The sequence below is a fragment of the Protopterus annectens genome, chromosome 7.part0 (assembly GCF_019279795.1).
Source record: "Protopterus annectens isolate FY-2018-M chromosome 7.part0, PAN1.0, whole genome shotgun sequence".
In the NCBI taxonomy this organism is placed as follows: Eukaryota; Metazoa; Chordata; order Ceratodontiformes; family Protopteridae; genus Protopterus; species Protopterus annectens.
In genome coordinates, this window is record NC_056739.1 from 1496769960 (window position 1) to 1496788573 (window position 18614).

The following is an 18614-nucleotide window of genomic DNA, read 5'->3' on the forward strand; positions in this document are numbered from 1 at the left end:
GCTATCGGCCCTAGGGCCTGTAGTAGCCTATCCATAACAATTCCCTGGCTATTTCTTCCCACAGTATTTACTTCCCTGGACCCCTGTCTATCAGGGCAACTGAAGTGATCCCTGGGGTGAATTTCCTATCTCCCATCCGATCATCAAGGTTCCTTTTGAAGAGGGCCAAAGAGGTGCTCTGCTTGATATGTATGGGCAGTCTATTCCAGAGTCTGGGAAGTCTCTGGGTCAGGAACCTATCCCTCCAGCATGTTTTTCTCATTGTGATGACAAGGTTTAGATCCCTGGAGTGTGTGGCTCTGAGGGACTGGGATTTCTTTAAGTGTAGCATGTCCAACAGCTCTGGGTTTGACATGGCCTTGTATGTTAAGCATAGATAAACTCTGAGTAGACGATATTTGACAGAGTATAGCTGGAGTTTTTTTAGACAGCCAGCATTGGACATCTGTTTTAGGCCTGTGATTTTTTTTAGTGAGGTATTTCCTGCGGCCTTTCCAGTTGTTGCAGATGTCTTGAGAGGTACATACCAAATGGGGCATTGTATTCTATAATGGGTCTAATGAGGGATGAGTGCAGTGGGAGAATGACCTCCTTTTTTCTGGATGAAAAGCCCTTAGTGATGAAGTGTACCACATAGAAGGATTTTCTGATTGTTGTGGCAATGTGGTTATCGAAGATGAGACCACTGTCCACCTATATATATATATATATATATATATATATATATATATATATATATATATATATTCAGATATATGTATATATTTATATATATTGATATTGATAAAATTTGTTTTATGTACATACTGAGATATTTATACATATGTATGTATAGATTTACTTTTATATGTATATGTATATATATATATATATATATATATATATCTATATATATCTATATATATATATATATATATATCATATATGTATATTTTATGTGCATATTTCTACATATATTACGTATTAATGTTTCCATATACATATATATGTATGCATCTCCATAAACATATACATTTATATCTATCTACAGCACATGACTAATGTTAACAAACATTTTCCATACTGTTGAGTTACTCTGTTACAGGATATGTTTGAAAAAACAGCAGATATATCAACAGCCCAGATGGCTTAGTGGCCCATTGCTGTGGCTATGGTATCCTTGGTCCTGGGTTCAAGACTTGCAAAGGCTGATTATTTTGTTGCTGGGCAGAACAAGGGCTGTTGGATACAGAGTGATTAATGCACTTTTAAGCAGTTGTAAGCAGGTTTGCGCTGTGGTAAGCAATGCTAACTTTCAGTTAACAATGCTGACAGGCAGTCTTAAAAGTGCTTAACTTGTGTAGGCATCACCTAGCACCACGGAAACAGGCTTACTCCTGCTTACTCCCGCTTACCTCCGTGATAATTTCTTTAAAAGAAAAGAAAAAAGGGGTGATAGGAAAGTTGTGAAAAAGGGGGCACGAAGTGGGTAGTACAATGTGAAAGATAGCTAAGAATGTGTAGGATGGGTGTAGGGAAGGTCCATAGGTGTCCATTTCTTCTACAGCAACAGCAACTGCTGTGCATTTATACTGAATTTGGAGGTAAATTTGGACACTTAAACCACTTAGAGAGGGGTGAGGACAACAATAATATGTTGTGAAGCCAATTGGACCAGATTACATGTGTCCAGTGGACACGTGTGAAATAGACAGCTATATATGGGACGACATTTGTTTTGGGAACAGATTGCCCTTTTTTATAAGGTGAGAGTGGGATGTTGGGGAAGGATTATAGGTATAATTGGGGAGGTAGGTTGGGTAGAAAGACAGACAAGACAGCATACAGGGGTGGTATATGACACATGTGGGGGTAAACACCTTGGACGAGGGGTGCTTGGTGATTGGAAGCCCACGAGCCCCCAAATAGATACAGTGGGACTGAGGTCCCCACCCATGGGCAGTCACCACTGCACCTTCATGGCCCTGAAGGTGGCTGTGCTGGGGGCTGAGCAGGAGGGACAGGTTGACCCTCTAAATGTGCCACGTGGCCCTCAAGATGGTGTAGCAGATCTTCAAATTCCTTGCGGAGCTCGCTATGCACCAGACCCCAGACCTGGCTTCGGGTGGCAGGATCCTGTCCACGCCCTTGGCCGGGGGGGGTGAGCCCCATCCCCTGAGGTGGTTCCACCCAAAAGTGGTGCAGGACCAGCAGACGAGAAGGCCCCTAGGTGGGTCCCAGACATTCTGGGGCCCGGTGCCACAGCCAGATGAGGCGGGAGAGGCAGATCCACTGGAATCAGCCTTCCCAGATGTGTTATGGTGTTTCAGTTTTAGAACATATGTTGGTTGGTAATGGTAAACACATTCTAGGATTAGTTATAACAGCATACATGAGTATTCCCATTAACCCAAAACAACAGATTTGGAATGTTTGCATAGCAAACAGAACACATGCATATATGGAACCACAGTGGGCATTACACCGGCATGCAGAATACGTTGATAGCAGCAGGCCACCAATGATAGTATTTGAACACAGAACATTAATTGGGATACATTTCAACATTTGTAGAACAATAAGACACATGTCCCAACAGTAGGTTTGGTGGAAAACATATCCATTCATTTATGTGCTTAGATTATTGGTGAAGATAAGGTGGGGGAGAGAGAGAGAGGGATGTCAATTAACAAATGTAGATTTTTGCAGTGGTCACAGCTTTAATGGTCATTGCTCTAATCATTACTCTACAGGTTTTATTACCACAACCTATGGCCTTGATAACCAAAAGGAGCACAGCATTGCGGGTCCACAGAAAGATTTTATTAACACAAAGACATGAGGTTAAGTGCTTTCATCAAGTAAATTGACTTCATCAGAACAACTTGGCAGGCAGAAGACAACATGGCCAGTGAGTAGTGGTTGCTAAGGGGGGAGGCTCAGTGTGAGACATGTAACTATGCATTAGCAGGCAATCCTATGCAAATGAGGGGAATTATAGTGAATCCCAGTTTTCCCCAGCATGCTAGTCAGGTCCCAACTTTGTAAGAGCAGGAATAGCTTGGTGCAAGCCTAGGAGTTAGCTGACGTCATGGGGGGGGGGGGGTCAGGCATACTGTGAGTGTATTGGAGCCCTGTGGCACAGCTAAGCAAGGGGGTGTGTCTGAGTCTGTCTAGCACTCTTTGCATTGCCTAAGCGGGTGTGCGTGCTGCACACTGGGTTTTAATGAAAAAAAAAAGGTAAACCAGGAAATAGCAGCTCTGTGCACATTTGAGCACTGTGTTTGCACGGTGTTCCCTTGGGCTTAAACAGGAAGGCAATGGGAAGGGAAAACAGTTGTAGGAAGTTAATCAAGGAAAACTAGCATAGCCGGCAGGTGAAATGTATCAGAATCAGCCAATTACACAGGCAGCAGACCAGCCCAGCCCAGAACACTACTATAAACTATGCAAACACCTTCCCCTCTGGTTTTTCCCATACTCTACACCACCGGTGTATACAAGCGGGGAACTTTTAGCAAACTAAACTACAAACTGATAGGGGCTGCAACAGGCAACATACAACATATGCAGGAGGTTGAGGGTGGTGAGGATGTGACTGCTGATGATCAACCCACAGTGAGGAGACGGAGAAGAGTGTACAGACCCAGAGTAACCTACCAGGGGCTACATGAGCTGGAGATAGTGGAGCACTATAGAGTGGACATGGACCTCCTACAGCAAATAGTTGAGCTGTGCCGGCCACACCTGACACACAGAACTGACTGAGGGGAACCCATCCTAGTGGATACCAAGGTATGTGTAGACCTAGGAATACTAGCCACAGGTACCTCCCAAAGCTCAACTGGGGATATCATGGGGATCTCACAGGTATCAGCATCCAGACTATTCCACCAGTTCCTGGATGCCATGTCAGCACATGCCAGTGAGCACATATATTTCCTGAACACCCATGAGGTGTTGGCCAGCAATATGCATCTCTTCCACCAAATAGCAGAATACCTTGTGGTAGTGGGTGCTATAGACTGCACGCACATACACATCAAAGCACCACCCAGTGATCAGGGTAGGGTCTACATCAACCGCAGGGCCTCCCCTCAATCAGCTGCCAGGTCATGTGCGATGCCCAGGGCATTATAATGAATGTGTGTGTTCTGGCTGCCCTGGAAGCTATCACGATTCCAACATCTGGCATCTGACACAGCTGTACCAGAGATCTGCCAATGGGGACATCCCCTACGGTCACCTAGTGTGGGATGCTGGTTACACACTGGAGCCATGGGTGAGGACACCCATCAGAAATGCACACACACCCGAACAAGAATGCCATAATGAGGCGCACGCACAGACCAGACTTATAATGTGTTTGGGATGCTCAAGTCACGGTTCTGGTATTTGGACACATCCAATGGAGCCTTGCAGTACTCACTAGCTACATGTACTCATATTGTTATGGTATGTGCTATACTACACAATATGATCCTGTGGAAACAGCTGCAGCAGGAAAAGCATGGGGTAGGGCCACACAGCCTCCCACCAATGCCAAAGCCTGCACAGGCACAGAGTGACTCAGAGGAGGAACAACCTGAGCCTGCCCCAGTAAGCAGATGGAGGCATGCACAGTATGACCTGGCTTTGACAAAGAGGCAATGCATAGCACATGCACTGACACAGTAGGGACCCAGGGAATTACACCTCTCTCTGACTCTCACATACAGTAAAAGGGATGCTAAACATGACACTACCTGTGCTCAACCATGTATAGGGAGTGTACTATGTGCATCAGACATAGGCAGCCCTCCAGCACAATCCTCAATCCTGGCACACCCACAAGGTAAGTCAATCAACCTACCAATTGCCAAATGGAGTAGAATGTGTTGTTACCTGTATCTATGGTATGGATGTGAGCATGCAAGGGAATTGGCTGGTGAATGTTATGGTAGCAGATAGTAGACACCCATAGTGGCACCATGACATCTGTAACACATACTGGAGTCACCATAGTAGCCAGTACTACACAGGGTGACAAAACCCACTGCAGGAAATGTGCTGGGTGACATGTGTGTCCATATGACTTGCACATGCCAGTCAGGGAGGTTCACATACCCAACAACAGTCTCAGCCAGCAGGACAGGTGTAGACAAACCCAAACAGACCCTGTGCTATGGCCTCTGAATGATGCCTATGGGTAACCTCCCCCCCGAGGCCTACACAGACAGACTACAGCAGGTCAGGCAGTGGGATGTTAGCTCTGAAGGGTAGGAAGTCAGCCACTAATATGTAGGGCAACCAAAGCTAAGACCTGTAGTACACTGATATGCCTCTAGTCAGTATGATAGGTTAGAATACAGAATGAAGTGGAGTACCTGACATACCAGTACAGTCATGGCAAATGTGTGCAAGTGCCAGGTGTGCTCCCCATCCTATGTAGACATGTAGAAACAGTAAAGTGTGCCCCCCAATCATGTGTAGAACTGTAGAAACAGTCAGGTGTCCCCCCAATCCCATGAAGAAATGTAGTAACAGTCAGATGTGCCCCCCCAATCCTGTGTAGAAATGTAAAAACAATCAGGTGTGCCCCCCACTCCCATGTAGACATGCAGAAAAAGTCAGGTATGCCCCTACCCCCATTCCAGCATAGAAATGTAGTAACAGTCAGGTGTGCCTCCCCACACCTATGTAGACATGTGGAAACAGACAGGTCTGCCCCTTCCCCCAATCCAGTGTAGAAATGTAGTGACACTCAGGTGTGCCCCCCAATCCTGTGTAGAAATGTAGTAACATGTATGAGTAGGTATAATACGAGTGGAGCACAGATGTCCAGAGGTGGCCGATGTAGCAGGATAGGTTGTAGCATTTGCACAATATGCAGGTCTGTGTGTGTTAGGATGGTGTGTGTTTCATAATGTGTGAGAGTGGTCAGTATGTATGCATGTTGAGGTAAGACCTGGTGGCCATTGCCCACTACTGCTGATGACAGGGACAAGCCCTCACTACTGCAGTGCCAAAGACAATCCCCACCAGTATAACACATGCTAGCAGTAAGCCATTGTAAATGTATGGTGGTAATATGTGTCACCATCTGAAAGACTGACATGGCATGGCTGTTGGGCTAGATATACAAGCAGTACACAGGGGAAAGTACCCCAGACATACAGTATATATTTTGTCACTGTGAAATGGAGACAACCTTGGATGTGTACATATAGGTATGCATCACAGTAACTGGACCTGTGGTAGGGGATACCGGTGATGTCTGCTTGAACACCTGCAAATCACAAAGGAGGTAGGACTGATGTATTGGGAATCAGCTGATGTACCTGCACATGCCAGCATAACTGTAATGCCCCATGCATATCTGTGTGTCAGATGCAAGTAGTGTCCATAGCACACATGCACCCAGCCACACAAACAATACCCACAGTCATCTCTCTGGCAATATCCCTGCTGTGGGGAATGGGTACAGTAAGACCCCACTTGTATATGGCAATAGTGGAAGAATGCAGCATGCAGTGCATGTGTCCCATGTAGGTGTGTCCCTAGGTGTAGGTAGCACCCTGCCAGCATCCAAACCATCTGATCAAGACTGATAGAAGGTATTGGCATGAACACCTATCACAACTACCCTGTCACCCCAGGGGAATATACTGTATGGTGGTCTGGGACTGTAGAACTGACAGAATGCAACGGCCTGCCACATCTGGCCTGCAGGAACACCTAATGCCCCACAGGAATCTGCCAAAGGCCTGTGTCTCACACATACTGCCAATGCATGTTATGTCATGGACACCCAAATAACAACATAACACACTCCATATACGTCATATGTAAGGCCAAGTGGACCACAGTGACATGTCCACCATGTCCCACTGCATGAACTGTGGACCAACACTAACACACACCTGTGATGGGGTGATACCCTTAGGGAAAGTATCAGGGAATGTATGCATAATATATGAAAGAGTTTAAAATAACAGAGGGGGTGTGGGAGCATGGGCAGCATGTAATGTACAAAGTCTGACACCAAGCTGTGTGCACACGCTATCCCTGGCTGCAAACACATAAATGGGTGGCTACACACCTGCCCACATACCACAATAGGGTAAATGTCCTGACCCATGGCCCCTACCACTGGCTAACGTGTGCAAATCTGTACAGCTGTGAGGCATTGCCACAGCAAGATAAGGCCATATTGTCATGTTGATGGGCGGACAAGTATGGGATCCTCTGCCAGCACTGTACCAAGGTGCTGAACTGGATAGACAAACCAAGCACCAATTGTCTGCAGCTCCCCCTCCAGAATGGCATAACTTACCATGAATACGTAGGTGTCTGCCCACAATACTGGACAGAGCTGTAGTCAACCTTGTCCCCCAAGTCATCACTGTGAGCAAAAATGTCCACCTGACAGTACATGAGGACAGAAAACATCACTGTGTATAACAGTAGACATGTCTGAATATCTCTGCTAACAGCAGTATTATGCAGCTGAAGCAGCACAGACACAATCACCTACAGTACACACTATCACCTGCACAGTTTGTCCCCATATTGCCAAATGATCGACGGATACCCTGCAGAAACAGTATGCTACCTGTAGGAGTACAACACAAAGGTCAGCACTGCAATACAAACTACCTGGAATTGATCCACACATTCAGTACAGAAGTGTATACTGGGCATGCTCACAAACTTAAACAAATGAAGGCCATGTCTGCAAACAACAGTGGACCAGACATATCTGGAAGGCAGTGTCAATCAACATACCGAAAGGTCATACTGGGCATGCTCACACACTTAAACAAATGAAGGCTATGTCTGCAAACAACAGTGGACCAGACATATCTGGCAGTTACAGATGTTAGTGCAGATACGCCTCAGCATGCAGCACTCATGCTTTGCACACACACTGGATAGGAATACAGGCATATATCCAAGGACAGCACACTATAATAAGCCAAAAGTAGACAAACATAGATGTGTGGAAGAGAGTGACTGTCACAAGGAGCCATGCATTATGAGGCCTGTCCCACACAGAACATAGCCAAATGGCTACAACCAACTGAGGTTCAGATGGCACTCACTGTAGACCTTAGCCACTGCTATCTGTCAGCATTATGGACTATGTGGTGCAAGTGCAAGCTGTGCAACATGACTGTACAAGGAAGTAGTCATCTAGCGACTGTATACTCGTACCTGCGGAATATAGCCCTGTGTGTGCCCGCACGTGGCGTGTCAACCTCTAGATAAATAGGTTATGGCCCATGCACACACTGCCCTCCCCATAGCTCTACTATGACAGAGCCTGCTGAGGTCATCCACTTTGAAATACACCCTTGTGAAAGGTGCAAGCCAGTAATCTCCATGCTGCTTCCTATAATAGCGTACTGCTGTAGTGTGATAAACTAGTTAGGTAGGAGTTCTAATCCCAGACATGGCAACTGTGTGTGTGTGTGTGTGTGTGTGTGTGTGTGTGTGTGTGTGTGTGTGTGTGTGTGTGTGTGTGTGTGTGTGTGTGTGTGTGAATCTGTCTGTGTAGAGAACAATGCTTTTTAGGCTAGTCACAGTCACTGCAATTCAAATGCCCTACTTTGTCATGGCTGCTGATGTCATAACTGTGAAAAACACCTTTTGGAAAACTATAGCCTAGTAATCTCTGTGGCGTGTCTTATAACTGCGTACTGCTGTAGTCTGGTAAATTAGTTAGGTAGGAGTTCTAATCCCAGACATGGCAACTGTGTGTGTGTGTCAACATCTGTCTGGAGAGCAATGCTTTTTAGGCTAGTCACACTCACTACAATTCAAATGCCTTACATTGTCAAGGCTGCTGATGTCATACACTGTGAAATACACCTTTTGGAAATGTGTAGTTGAGTAATCTCCGTGGCACTTCCTCTAACTGCACACTGCTGTAGTGTGATAAACTAGCTAAGTAGGAGTTCTAATCCCAGACATGCCAACTGTGTGTGTGTTTGTGTGCGCGCGCGTGTGTTTGTGTGTGTGTGTGTGTGTGTGTGTGTGTGTGTGTGTGTGTGTGTGTGTGTGTGTGTGTGTGTGTGTAGCTCTGTGTAGGGAGCAATGCATTTTAGCCTAGCCACACTCACTACAATTCAAATGTCCTACTTTGGCAATCCTGCTGTCATTCATTGTGAAATACACCTTTGGGGAAGGAGTACTCCAGTAGTCCCCATGGTGTGTCTTATAATAGCTTCATGCTGTAGTATGATATAGAACTCTGTTAGGAGTTCTATTCCCACATGTGTCAGTTGTGTGTGTTTCAATGTCTCTGCAGGGAGCAATGCATTTTAGCCTAGCCACTCTCACTACAATTCAAATGCCCTACTTTGGCAATCCTGCTGATGTCATTCATTGTGAAATACACCTTTGGAGAAGGAGTATTCCAGTAATTTCTGTGGTGCGTCCTATAACAGCTTCATCTAGAGCTCTGGTAGGGGTTCTATTGCCACACATGGCAGTTGTGGATATTTTGTGTGTGTTTCAATGTCTGTGTAGGGAGCAATGCATTTTAGCCTAGCCACACTCACTACAATTCAAATGCCCTACTTTGGCAATCCTGCTGATAATTCATCGTGAAATATACCTTTGGGGAAAGAATACTCTAGTAATCTCAGTGGTGTGTCCTATAACAGCTTCATGCTGTAGTGTGATATAAAACTCTGGTAGGGGTTCTATTCCCACACATTGCAGTTGTGGTTGTTTTGTGTGTGTTTCAATGTCTGTATAGGGAGCAATGCATTTTAACCTAGCCACACTCACTATAATTCAAATGCCCTACTTTGGCAATCCTGCTGATGTCATTCGTTGTGAAATACACCTTTGGGGAAGGATTACTCCAGTAATCTCTGTGGTGTGTCCTATAACTGCATAGTGCTGTAGTGTAATAAACTAGCTAGATAGGAGTTATAATCCCTGACATGATAGGTGTGTCTGTGTTTTTAACTCATATCCTGTGTGGAGGTGGTTGAGAGTGTGTAACAACTGGGCTCAATGTGGAGTGGGTTTTGCAAATTTCTTATATGGTGGCCCTAGTATATATCACAATGTCCACTGTACAGGGATAACAGATGTGAAAAATGTGAAATAGCCGAGAGGCTGGGGTGCAGATCCATACCTCTACATGTAACAGCAAGGCCAGGCAAACAAAGTTATCAACCCTAGTATTACCCAGAGAACACTCCCACCCATGTCTCATACACACACACACACACTTGCCTAGGCAACAGCCCCTATGTTGGTAGTACCCTGCATATTGTCTACTGATAGTAACCATGGTCTGATTGCAATGAGCTACAGAGGGCATGGCACCCTGTCTGTCTGTCCAATAGGCACGTACATGCCAACAGTGCACCTTTCCCATGTTCATAGGTTCATAAGTTCATAGGTTCGTACTAGACTATCTGGCCTAGGGCATTTATAAGCCTAGCCAGAGTGTGTGTGGCTTTCACCACCCCTTAGGATGAGAATACTTTGCCCTTTTGGGGTTTAGTTTACTGTGCTCTGTCTAGTAGTGATACAGAGATGACCCCCGGGGTAAACCTACGATCTCCCATCCACTCGTCAAGATTTCTCTTGAATAGAGTTAGTGAGGGGCTCTGCCTAACATGGATTGGGATTATGTTCCAGAGTGTAGGGAGCCTCTGGGTTATGAATCTGTCCCTCCAGCACGTCCTATTTATTTCTGTGTTGAGGTTTAAGTCTCTTGCTCTCGTGGCTCTGATGGATTTGGATTTTCTGAGGTGGAGCATGTCCATTAATTCTGGATTGGACATGGCCTTGTACGTCAGGCACAGACCACCTCTGAGTAGGAGGTATGCGACTGAATAGAGCTGAAGTTTTTTCAGTCGGGCAGCATATGACATATGTTTAAGACCCTTTATCCTCTTGGTGAGGAACTTTTGGGGTCTTTCCAACTGCTACAGGTGTCGGGTAAGATACATCCCAAATGGGGCATTGTACTCAATCATTGGCCTGATAAGAGAAGAGTACAGGGGGACAATGACCTCTTTTGATCTAGATGTGAAACCCTTCATGATAAGGTGGGCAATATAGAAGGTCTTCCTAACCACTTTGGCAATGTGAGTGTCAAATGAAAGGTTACTGTCAACCTGGGTCCCTAGGTCCCTGATTACCTCTTCCATACTTAATGGATTACCACCTATGTGGTAATTTGTGGGTACCTTGTTTTTCCCAAAGGGTATGACTATACAATTTTTGGCGTTCAGCTTAAGGCCATGGCTCTTGCACCAATTATCCATTTCTATTAGGCCTCTCTGAAGGATGTTTGTGTCCGCTGGAGTATCAATTATGGCGCCCAGTTTGCAGTCATCTGCGAACTTTGTTAGCCACAATCCTCCTATGTTTGCCTGTACCTCAGAAAAATAAATGCCGAACAAGAGGGGTCCCAGGACTGAGCCCTGTGGGACACCGCTTGTGACTGGCTTAGAGTCTGACATAGCTCCAGCAACTCTGACCCTGTGGGTTCTGTCCTTGAGCCAGTTTGCAACCCATCTTGTGACATATGGGTTTACATTTAAGCTGGTGAGTTTGTCTATGATGCCCGAGTGGGGTATTGTGTCAAAGGCTTTTGCAAGGTCAAGGTAGGCTGTGTGAACTGCCTTACCCTCATCAATGGCCTTAGTGACTGTTTCAAAAAAGTCGACCAAGTTCAAAAGGCAGGCTCTGCCCTTGACAAAGCCAAATTGGGTAGGATCCAATGTCTGTAGGTCCCCAATGTCTTTGTTTATGAGTTCCATAATGACCCTCTCCATAGCTTTGCAGACCAGGCTCGTCATGCTTATGGGGCGGTAGTTTTCAGGGTCCATAGAAGCACCGCCTTTGTGAAGTGGGACCACTGTTGCCGTACGCCACTCTTTGGGTACGTATCCTGTAGTAAGGCTAAGATTAAACAGCAGCCTTATGTGTGGGTTTAGTTCCTCTTGGAGTTCATGTAGCACACAGCCTGGGACACCGTCCGGTCCCATTGATGCTGTGTTTTTAGCTTTAGAGAGGGCGGCTCTCACCTGGGCATCTGAGATGTTAGGGAGGCTATACTCTGCTGGGATAGTTATTTCTCCTTTTGGAGGGGAGGGGGAGGAGAAATTTGCACTGAACCTGGCTGCCAGAATGTTGGCAATGTCAGTGGGTTCAGTGTATTTTGTGTCATTTTGGACTAACTCTGAGCATATCTGGGAGATTCCACCCAGGTTTCTAACATAGCTAAAGAAGGCCTTGTGATTGTCTTTTGTGTCTTTTGTGATTTTTCTCTCAAAGTTGGCCTTGGATGATTTTATGAGTGATCGTAGTTTTTTGATAGTACTGATCAGAGATGCCTTCCCTTTTAGGGATTTTGCTCTGTCATGTAGTAGCTTCCTCTTCCTGTTGTAAAGTTTGTTTATGGCTGGGGTCCACCAGACAGGGCTCCTGCCTTTGGGGGAATGGGTCTTGGTTTTATTTGGGATTGCATGATCCACAGTGGACACCTGCAACACCTGTGGTGCCATCACATGTGACCCACAAAGGACATACCATGCCTGAAAAAACATGGCTACAACCAACTGAGGTTCAGATGTCACTCACTGTAGACCTTAGCTACTGCTATCTGTCAGCATTATGGACTATGTGGTGCAAGTGCTGGCTGTGCAACATGACTGTACAAGGAAGTAGTCATCTAGCGGCTGTAAACACGTACTGGTGGAATATAGCCCTGTGTGGGCCCGCATGTGGTGTGTCAACCTCTAGATGAATGGGTTATGGCCCATGCACATACACTGCACTCCCCATAGCTCTGCTATGACAGAGCCTGCTGAGGTCATCCACTTTGAAGTATACCCTTGTGAAAGGTGCAAGCCAGTAATCTCCATGCTGCTTCCTATAATAGCGTACTGCTGTAGTGTGATAAACTAGTTAGGTAGGAGTTCTAATACCAGACATGGCAACTGTGTGTGTGTGTGTGTGTGTGTGTGTGTGTGTGTGTGTGTGTGTGTGTGTGTGTGTGTGTGTGTGTGAATCTGTCTGTGTAGAGAACAATGCTTTTTAGGCTAGCCACAGTCACTGCAATTCAAATGCCCTACTTTGTCATGGCTGCTGATGTCATAACTGTGAAAAACACCTTTTGGAAAACTATAGCCTAGTAATCTCTGTGGCGTGTCTTATAATTGCTTACTGCTGTAGTCTGGCAAATTAGTTAGGTAGGAGCTCTAATCCCAGACATGGCAACTGTGTGTGTGTCAGCATCTGTCTGGAGAGCAATGCTTTTTAGGCTAGTCACACTCATTACAATTCAAATGGCCTACATTGTCAAGGCTGCTGATGTCATACACTGTGAAATACACCTTTTGGAAATGTGTAGGCAAGTAATCTCCGTGGCACTTCCTCTAACTGCACACTGCTGTAGTGTGATAAACTAGCTAAGTAGGAGTTCTAATCCCAGACATGCCAAGTGTGTGTGTGTGTGTGTGTGTGTGTGTGTGTGTGTGTGTGTGTGTGTGTGTGTGTGTGTGTGTAGCTCTGTGTAGGGAGCAGTGCATTGTAGCCTAGCCACACTCACTACAATTCAAATGTCCTACTTTGGCAATCCTGCTGTCATTCATTGTGAATCACACCTTTGGGGAAGGAGTACTCCAGCAGTCCCCATGGTGTGTCTTATAATAGCTTCATGCTGAAGTATGACATAGAATTCTGTTAGGGGTTCTATTCCCACACTTGGCAGTTGTGTGTGTTTCAATGTCTCTGCACGGAGCAATGCATTTTAGCCTAGCCACTCTCACTACAATTCAAATGCCCTACTTTGGCAATCCTGCTGATGTCATTCATTGTGAAATACACCTTTGGAGAAGGAGTATTCCAGTAATCTCTGTGGTGCATCCTATAACAGCTTCATGCTGTAGTGTGATCTAGAACTCTGGTAGGGGTTCTATTGCCACACATGGCAGTTGTGAATGTTTTGTGTGTGTTTCAATGTCTGTGTAGGGTGCAATGCATTTTAGCCTAGCCACACTCACTACAATTCAAATGCCCTACTTTGGCAATCCTGCTGATGTCATTCATCGTGAAATACACCTTTGGAGAAAGAATACTCTAGTAATCCCCGTGGTGTGTCCTATAACAGCTTCATGCTGTAGTGTGATATAAAACTCTGGTAGGTGTTCTATTCCCACACATTGCAGTTGTGTTTGTTTTGTGTGTGTTTCAATGTCTGTATAGGGAGCAATGCATTTTAACCTAGCCACACTCACTATAATTCAAATGCCCTACTTTGGCAATCCTGCTGATGTCATTCATTGTGAAATACACCTTTGGGGAAGGATTACTCCAGTAATCTCTGTGGTGTGTCCTATAACTGCATAGTGGTGTAGTGTAATAAACTAGCTAGATAGGAGTTATAATCCCTGACATGACAGGTGTGTCTGTGTTTTTAACTCATATCCTGTGTGGAGGTGGTTGAGAGTGTGTAAGAACTGGACTCAATGTAGAGTGGGTTTTGAAAATTTCTTATATGGTGGCCCTAGTATATATCACAATGTCCACTGTATAGGGATAACAGATGTGAAAAATGTGAAATAGCTGAGAGGCTGGGGTGCAGATCCATACCTCTGCATGTAACAGCAAGGCCAGACAAACAATGTTATCAACCCTAGCATTACCCAGAGAACACTCCCACCCATGTCTCATACACACACACACACACCCTTGCATAGGCAACAGCCGCTATGTTGGTAGTACCCTGCATATTGCCTACTGATAATAACCATGGTCTGATTGCACTGGGCTGCTGAAGGCATGGCACCCTGTCCATCTGTCCAATAGGCACATACATGCCGGCAGTGCACCTTTCCCATGTTCCCCACTGGACACCTGCAACACCTGTGGTGCCATCACATGTGACCCACAAAGGACATACTATGCCTGAAACACATACCACTGACACCAGGGAATGCTGGTATCATGCTATCAATGTAGGTGCAGGGTAAACCTGCTGTCCATTACCAGTTCCTGCCACATGCAGCCAAGACTGGCACATCTGATGATAACAATTGGCCAGACACCCCAGGTACAGTTCCACATGTCATTGTGCATACATGTGGGAGGTGTGCGCATCCCAGACACAGTCCATGTTATGGACTAAGGAACACATACTTGGCAAGCAATGCACAGCATTGGCCACATGCAATAGTCATGCAGATGACTGGATGGTGAATAAAATACCCACCTGTGTGGGCAAATCCAGAAACTACACCCTTGAGCCACATTGCAGACCATTGTCATGTGGGCTGATGCCAAGGTATATCCTTCACCTAGCCTTTTACAGCTGTCTGACACAGTTGACCACTACACACCCGTGAAGCAAAGCATGCATGTCAGTACTGGCCCCCTGTGTGTGTGTGTGTGTGTGTGTGTGTGTGTGTGTGTGTGTGTGTGTGTGTGTGTGTGTGTGTGTGTGTGTGTTGTAAGATGCGTATGATCACATTCACTCTCACTAAAACTGCCATTGGCATACTGAAGCATGCTGTCCAATGTCAGGCACCTCCACATACCCTTTGCCCATATAACCTCTGTATGACCACTGTGGTGCATGTGATACCTGCACAGTAATGTGTTGTGGCAATCTCACTAGTGACGAGTTGTATTCCTGGCCCTGCCAAGTGTGTCATTATATGTGCATCCCTGTGAGAGTGTGACTGTGTTGATATTGGCACCTATTCATGTGGACAGGCACGTGTACTACACCTACCGTATAGCTGCCATATCCCTGTTGACGATGCCACTCACCATCACATATATGTTTTGAGGGCTCCTCAACATGTAACCTATGTGGTGCATCCAATAACTGCATAGAAATGTGATAGCACTACATAGTCATCAGGTGTATGATACCCTGTGCTGGTAGGTGTGTGACACAAACATGCTTAGGTATTACTCTCCCACCCCTCCCTGACTTTTCTTTGCCTCTGTCTGCCTCTCTCACTCACTCTCTGGTGGATGTGGAGACCTACACCTGCTTAGGCAGCAGCATGTGTATTTTAAGTGATGCTCATGATTAGCTGATGGCCTCTGCATGAATTGCAGCCCTCCTCTAGCTGATTGCATGTGGAACAGCTGTGGTAACATTCACATTGCCAATTGCATGGAAACACACTCCAATATCTAGGAACATCATGTTGGTGTGGAGCCTTTTCATTCATTGTGAGCAGGAACTCATTCTGTTGTTTGGCAAATGGCATCTCAGATGGATTGGGGATTTAACTCTAACAACATACACTGTAGAAACAGGGCTACACACAGGAGGGGGATGTGTCTGACCTGACTACAGAATCTAAGTGCTGCTATACTACATTTGGTTTAATGTTGGTTTAACAGTGTGTCTGTGGATATGGATGTCCTACATGTTTTAATAACTGCCATGTCAGTGCTATGTTTATGAGGGGACCCCATCTGTAAAGTCATCTGCAGACTGGGCAGTGTGTGGTGCCTTTTGTTTCATGTGTTACCGACAGAGCACCTATCTGTGGACTGCAGAAGGTAGTGTGAGGATTGCAGTCAGTAGATGGTGACAGCCGTGAGAGTTACTGACTTCATATCCCTCATAGGACATATGTTGCAACAAACCCTGTTACAACAGTAAATGTATGAGGTTGTCACAGCAACATGTCAATATTGGCCCTGTGTATGTGCCTCCAGCCACAACTCTGTCAACCATTGAACATATGTCATGCAGTAAGAGGTGCATATGTGCTGTACACCATAATTAGTGACATCATAACTAATAACAAACCAGTGAGATATCAGACTGCTACACATGTTATGTATAGTAGAGGTTATATTTGATGACATCACCTGGGTATTCTGTGGTTGTGTGTACAGTATTGAGGTCTGTGTACATAAGGTGAATGTCGACAGTGTGTGTATTGATAATATGTACTTTGGCCTGTGTACAGACTGTGATAGATGTCATTGTTCTTGGTCCCGTTCTATCTGATGTTACATGCTGCTCCACTGTATGTTACTCTATCAGCTGACATGTTTGTAGGGCCATACACACACATGTCCCATACCACAGACAGGCATCGGACCACACTGTGTAGCGGCCCGGTATATGTAGGGTTAGTGTGTGAGTGGCACATATGAGGATGGTGTTGAACAAATAGTCCATATACTGTAATATAATGCTAGCTTACCATACGTGGCTGTGGCTATGTTCACATTGGCTGTGGTTATGCCCTTTCACACTGATGTATCGTACTCTGTGCTGTGACATGCCTGTAGAGCCTGCTATATATGCAGGTACATGTGCATTCCCCCATAGGAAATATAGGTCAGTGTTGAGCCAGTCTGCCTGTAGCCTGCACAGTGCTTTGTTACATGCCTAGCAGCTTAGTGTACTTACCCAGTGAGATGTCATGTCCAGATACTTGCCAGATGTACTGCTTCTGGTCCTCCCTTAACAGTCATGTATGTCATACAGAGCAGTGGGATGCTGTACAGATGTATATCAATATCTAGTGGATAGTATGTGGCCATGGCACCTCTGCACAAGTGGTTATTATGTGTCAGGACAGACAGAGGTGTGTAAATGCATAACCTATGGGGAAAAATGTATACCAGTTATTACGTGTTATACCCATCTACATGGCTGTTAACATACACATTGTCAGGCTTGGTCCACATGTCTTGCACTAAGGAGTTCTGTGTACATCTCTGGACTGTCCAGAGTGTGTCAGAATGTCTACATATATTAGCCAATATCTCTGCTGTAGTCCACAGGAGCATTATGTGCTAGCAACGGTACTGTACTATGATGTCCTTAGCATGCCTGTCAGTAGCCAATGGCGCACATTTTAAAAGCAGATGTGTCCTCCCACACACACATCATGTCTGTGAAGACAATACCTATTACAGTAGCAATAGTCTACAAATGTACCTGCTATACACACCTGACATCCCCTTGCACTACGAAGTTGAGACTATAGGGCTGAGGTAGGGCTACACTCCATGTCCAGGACATATGGTGAATATATATGTATATATAATTATCCAGATATCTGTTTAGATATATACACATATACGTATTGACATATATAGATGGATATGTATATGTACACACACACTCACACACACACACATATCTATATATATATATATATATATATATATATATATATATATATATATATATATATATATATATAAACACCCAGATATATACATATACAGAGCAATATATGTCTACACATATACAGATAGAGATACATATGCACATATACGTATGGATATCTACATATATATTGACAGTAGTAGGTATATCAGAATAGATATGCATGCACATATAGTTATAGATATCTTCATAGGTTCATAGGTTGGTACTAGGCTATCTGCCCTAGGGCCTATACAAGCCTAGCCATAACAATTCCCTGGTTATTTCTTCCCACACTATTTACTTTCCTGGACCCCTGTCTAGCAGGGCAACTGACGTGATTCCCGGGGTGAATTTCCTATCTCCCGTCCAATCATCAAGGTTCCTTTTGAAGAGGGCCAAAGAGGCGCTCTGCTTGACATGTATGGGTAGACTATTCCAGAGTCTGGGGAGTCTCTGGGTCAGGAACCTATCCCTCCAGCAT